Source organism: Rhamphochromis sp. 'chilingali' (genome assembly GCF_963969265.1).
Source record: "Rhamphochromis sp. 'chilingali' genome assembly, chromosome: 18".
In the NCBI taxonomy this organism is placed as follows: Eukaryota; Metazoa; Chordata; class Actinopteri; order Cichliformes; family Cichlidae; genus Rhamphochromis; species Rhamphochromis sp. 'chilingali'.
The window spans coordinates 5,232,673-5,239,093 of NC_137945.1; the positions used below are offsets into that span (position 1 = coordinate 5,232,673).

Consider the following 6,421-nt stretch of genomic DNA (forward strand, 5'->3'; position numbering starts at 1 on the left):
ATAAGCAGAAGGAGTCTCATTATCTGTTTAATGTCTCCCATTACAATGGCCTCACTGTGTTAACTTTCCACATGCATGTAAACTAGTGACAGGAGTGCTCTTACTATAGAAAAGTGAGAAAGTGATATTACTATAACTAATGTGATATGATTAAATATGTGATTAATACATGAGGAAAGAAATCTGCCACCACATTCCCACCCTTTGTGATACCACAATTAAGAATCTAAAATAATTAATTAAGAATCACATAACAACACATGGAGATTTCTTTTCTAACTACTGAACATCGGCACCATTGTGTACTCAAAGAATTCACAATGTGCATCCTTCCTAAAGTCAGAAGGAAACAACAAATTCACATTTTATGGTCATCTTCTCTCCATCTGAGTCTCCACTCTTTGTTCGAAGGATGGCAGTTATATCATAAAAGAAAACAAAATATGAGATCATATACAGAAATGAAACAGCGTTCATTTTTCATCTGCAAAGAAAACGACAACCTTAGTTACATCAAGCTGCTCTCTCATAAGAACCCAAACACTTCTGAGCTACATTTTACAACAGAATTATAGATCTTTCCTCTCTGTCTATGCAGTGTACTGTACTCTTTACTATAGTAGGGCCATCAGCCTGTTTAAAAGGTGTAAACCCTCTCCAAGGCATTTACAATTATCTTTAATGTGCCCACATCAGATTCGCCTAGATGGAGCAAATACAATGAGAAGAGAATAGGGCCTAAAACTGATCCTTAAGGCACACCACAACAGACCGGAGTGGAGGAAGAGGAGAAGGTGCCTAAGTTAACTGATAAGGATCTATCAGCGAGATATGATTTAAACCAGTCGAGGGCAGTGCCTCTAATACCCACAGTGTGCTCAAGTCTTAGTAATAAAATGTTATGGTCCACCATATCAAAGGCCAAAGAGAGGTCCAGTAAAACTAGGACCATAGAACGTCCAGTACCAGTGATTACAAGAATATCATTAAGAACTCTAACCAACGCTGTTTCAGTGCTATGCAATGGCTTAAAGGCAGATTGAAATTTCTCAGCAATATTGTTCGTGTCCAAGTACACCTGGAGCTGGGAGAGAACTAGTCTCTCCAGGATCTTGGACAAGAACGAAAGCTTAGAGATCTGTCTGTAGTTTGAAAGGTCATAACAGTCAGAGTTTCTTTTTTTAAGAATCCGGTGGACTACAGCATGCTTAAAGGCCAAGGAATGTAGTTCATTAGTGCATAAGCCAGTATCAAATATAACTGGGAAATGATCCGAGATCCCAGCGTCACTTATATCCTTGATACAAATATCCAGTCCATATGAGAAAACCAAGTCCAAAGTATGTCCTTTAACATGCGATGGGTCATTAACACACTGAGCCAGGTCTCTGAATGCTATTGACACCCTTTTCTCAACGAGAAGTCTGGGCTCGGGAGAGCCTGAGTGCCCTGGAGGGACTTTCCCTGCCGGATACATGATGGACGGGTGGCAGAACTGGAGGGTCATGTGTCTGGCGGGACTGTCAATCGAGGACGCTGAAGATATCTATCTATTCGGAACCGTGATAACAGGGTTCGTGCTGATCGGCGCTGGCTTGGCCCTGGTTTATCGGAGAAATAAGAGAGCGGAACCGGCTGTTCAAACCCCCCCAAGGCTGCCCGCTGGAATTGAAGCGATGGGACGAGGCGCGACCTCTCACAACGAACGTAATCTGGTCAACACCTTGGAGATGCTTACAGCTGCTGTGAAGGCTCAAAGCAACAACATTGAGCGTATGGGGGGAAACATCAGAGAAAGGCCTGCTCAAAATGACACCCTTGAGCGACAGTTGGACGACATCACGGAACGGATCACTGCAGCTGTGAGGTCTCAGAATCAAAAGAATGACAACACCATGGAACAGAAGTTTGATACCATCATGGGGAGGCTCGCGGCTCTCCAACGGGAGATCGAGAGGCCAGTGTCGGAGTGTTAGGGAAGCCTGAAAATTCTCCTGGGCTGCTCGCATGGAAATTTACAAAATCAACATTGAGATTGCGGACCCCCATAATGGCGCCAGCTGCAGGCCCAAGGCTGGAGCCGAACAATCACTCCCTGATAACGACTGTGTTACGGCTATTCTTCCCGTCCCATGCAAGGACACCTGGATTGGCTGGAGGACTGTTTACTTAGCCTGATAGGCCGAAGGACACTGTCTCAGCTAAACTATGGACACGCACACACACACACTTACACTGATAAGCACTCACTCATCCCCCCTCCCTTTCCAACGCCTTCGATGCTTGTGCCCTACCGGGGAAGATAGCAGTCAACTGGACCAGCGCAGATATACTGCAGGACCGGATGCGCTGTCTACAGCGGCTCTCTCTTACCCTTTACCCGCCCCTGTTGCTTGTCTTGTGTTTCTATGGTGTATTGATAGTCATGTGCTTTTGTGCTGAGGTGTTTTTTCTGTTATCAAACTGTTCTCCCACTAGGAGCTCAGTCTGAGTGGAGTTTTTTTTCTCCTCCTCTTACCTCATGTTATGTATTTTCGTTGTTTTTTCCTATCAGCCTACCTTCTGACATGTCTGCCCAATGTGATGTTTGTGTAAAGTTGGTCAGAAGGTTCCTTTGTAAGTGCGCATGCGCCATTAGCGTGCTGCCTGCTGTAACCCTAATTTCCCTCGGGATGAATAAAGTATTCTGATTCTGATTCTGATTAAAAGAGTCCGTTAAAGCAAGGAAGTCTTTAGCAAATGGGTCATCCTTACAGCAAGTGTGTATGTTAAAATCACAGACAATGAGAACACAACCATATTTAAAAACGGAGCCTAGGAGATCAGCAAAGTCCGTGATAAAATATTTGCTATATTTAGGTGGTCGATAAACCACCACGCAGAGTGTTGTCGCAGATGCAGTCATCTCTAATAATTGGACTTCAAAGCTAGAGTAGGTAGCTGAGGGTAGCTGCCGAACTGCATAAGAATTTTTAAAGACCGAGGCTACGCCGCCACCCCTACCAGTAAGTCTTGGTGAGCTAAAAGCGACACAGTCCGATGGAAGACGTTCAGTAAAAGGGATGAACTCATCAGGAGATGCTGATTAATTACACCAGTATTCGAATAAGACAAGGTAAAGGGATTTATGTTGTGTCCTTCTAATCCACAAAAGCAAGAATCCTTCAAAACTTTTAAAATCTCTTTGACGTACAAACAAAATAAACATATTGAGGCATCCAGGAGAAATTTAAAAATTAGATTCTTTTCCTGTTTCAGGAAATACACACATGACTATTATAGCAATTACTGCAGGGGTGGTAGTACTCGTATGCATCCTATCGTCAGTCTGCCTGGTGCTGTACTGCAAAAGGAAAAGAGGTAAAAGTACATTCTGCCTGTACTACTGAAATAATTTGTATACTTGTATCAATCTTATGGATCCAAAACATGTCTCAGGTCAGCAAGAAAACAGCATGACAGCGTCAGAGAGTGGTGAACCCAACATGTAAGTAAATATTGTGAATAAAAATGCACACCGTGCTATTAGTTATCATATTGGAGAACATTTTTATCATGGAGTTAGGACCAGTTTTCTCACGCATGAATCTAAATATTCCCTAAAGCCAGTTTAGTCAAATAAGAATTCCCTACTTGAGATCTTACTTTGATGAATTCAGCTTAGCCAAAATAATTTCAGTAAAAAGTTCCAGAATAAGAGTTCAAAAACTCCTTCAGTCTGACAAACGGAAATTCAAACAATAAAGATGAATTGTAATCGTTGTAATGCTTTTACCTCAATTTGTCACGGCTGGGGCTGCAGTCGTGTGGAGGTGAGAAAGGAGGATCCAGAAGCAGACAGTGGCGGAGGTGCAAATGGATTTTATTTACAGTGCACATTACAGTGTAATGTTGTAAAGTAAAAGCAAAGTAAAATTTTATTTATATAGCACCTTTTAAGACAAAAGTCACAAAGTGCTTCACAGAATCAGAAACGGGCATACAACTCCAAACAAAATCAACCAAAAGCAAGTTTAAACAGATACATTTTTAACTGCTTTTTACAAGAAATGACTGAGTCCAGAGATCTCAAACGCAAAGGGAGCGAGTTCCAGAGTCTGGGGGCCACTGATACGAACGCTCTGTCACCTTTTGTTTTAAACTTGTATGCTGGACAACCAGCAAGCCCTGGTCACATAACCTAAGAGACCTGCTGGGGTGATAAGGAAGAAGATCAAATTCAAATTCAAATTTTATTTGTCACATACACAGTCGTACGCAGTACAATATGCAGTGAAATGCTTAGACAACTGCTCATGACCTAAAGAAAAAAAGACTATGAATAGGATAGGAAATAAATATGAAAATTAAAATGAAGGGTAAATTTAACTAGTAAGGAATAAAATAAAATATAAAAATTAAAACCCAAAATCCTACAGGGAGCACACTTAATTCAAACTGAAAGTCCAGTAAATATTCAGGAAATTTATGTTAAATTACACTTAAAATCTAAATTTACATGTGATATTATGTAAAATTAACACTGAATTGTAATTTTAAAGCCAATATCTAGTTTTTTGACATGTATTTTGGCGCCCCAGCTGCTGGAATATTACCGTTTTTTTAATATGTTTTTTTTAACAGTGCAGGCTATTGAGCTTTGAGTTTCCCGGTCAAGCTTAGCTTTGACACACATGCTAAAAACACTTTTATTCTTGTACATTTCATAACAAGACACCATAGCCAAAATGTTAACTCTCAAAAAAAGAAAAAAAAGAAATCAAAGCTGCAGAACATACAGCAACAAACACTGTTAGTAAATGTATCCTGGAGTTATGCAGGTGCAGAAAGTGCTACTGCTGTGAGTAAGCCTAACAAAATAAAATAGGGCGCACACTAGTTACCTCAACAATTGCAAGACAGCCTTGTCCCAGATGGTCATATGAAAAAAAGGATGCCATTAGGACTTAATCACCGTTTTATCTGAAAAGTTATATATAGCCTAACTGGCATCTAAAAAGTAAAAAAAAAAAAGTAGCTAAAATGTTGGTTTTGATGAAAAAGGCTGGTGCTAATTTAAAGAGTCAAGTCGGTAAAAGTAGATAAATGTTTTAATAAATATACATTTTACAGCATTTTGTGAACATACACAAAAGTGGCCATTTTTGACAACAAACAAGCTGAGAGAGAGTTTTATATTTTTTTCCTCTCCATGAACAAAAATAATAGTGCATGATAATGTTGATGTTAATCAATTAGATGTGCCAGACTCTACTATTAATAATACAGCAGTCCCTCGTTTATCGCGGGAGTGACTTTCTAAAAATAACCCGCGATAGGTGAAAGCTGCGAAGTAGCACACTGTATTTTTTTACTATTATTATAGATGTTTTAAGACTGTAAAACCTCTCACTACACACTTTATACACTTTTCCCAGACAGGCACGAACCTTTTCCCACATTTCTCTTTTGTTTAAACACTCTTAAAGTTCATACCTTCATAGAAACATAAGTCCAGTATTACCAAATGAAACCATGCAAAACGTTTCGTCGGAATTGTTGTGTTGAGGAGAAAACTTACAAACATACAGTAGGCCACAGCACTTCAGGGTTACACTGCTCGCGATCGAAGATTTATAAAAATTCGACAACCTAAACGCATTTTGTACTGTACAGCAGCGGTCTCCAACCTTTTTTGCACCACGGACCGGTTTAATGTCAGAAAATATTTTCATGGACCGGCCTTTAAGATGTCGCGGATAAATACAACAAAAAAAAAATGATACAGACAAAGAAAAAAACTGTGGTATTTTGTAAAGATAATAATAAACGCACATTCACTGTGTAATTGTGTAACTTTATTAGCAGCGTACTCCTGAAACCAACAACCTGAGAGTAACATCCTCCTCTCTGCTTCTTGATGCTCTCTAGTTGCTATGGTAACGCGTAAATAATTCTTTCAAAATAAGACACATGACTACAACACGAGAAAAGACCCAGGGAAACCAACTTAACGATTAAAAAACCTGAAAACCATACACTTCACACCCGAGCCTCAACTCTCGTGGCCCGGTACCAAATGAGCCCGGGTGTTGGGAACCGCTGCTGTACAGGAGACACGGCACTAGATTTATTGACAATGGTCTACACAGCAATCAGAACGCACAACACAATGTGCTGTAAAAAATAAATGAATAAATAAAAAACAGCTAGTGACCACTGTACAATAACTTCCAGTAGCACTGCACTAGCACTGAAATGATGAGTTTTGAGGTTGTCTTCAAACAAGTGCATTGTACTAGAAAAAGGCGTTTGAAGGATAAAAAATGTAAAAAGTAATGACTATTTTAAATTTATGAAAAAGCCTTTATGTAGAAAAAGTAGCAAAAAAACGAAAAGATAAAAAATAACACATGGACACTTTTGGACACGAACAAGCTGA

At 39.8% G+C, this 6,421-nt stretch overlaps 1 protein-coding gene across 1 annotated transcript in view; it reads right to left on the reverse strand.

Moving 5' to 3' along the window:
• The window catches only part of LOC308385627 (uncharacterized protein), a gene marked incomplete at its 3' end in the record, with an annotated part of 121,348 nt that overhangs the window by 102,269 nt on the left and 12,658 nt on the right, over positions 1-6,421 (reverse strand). The gene's annotated exons all lie outside the window — the stretch shown is intronic.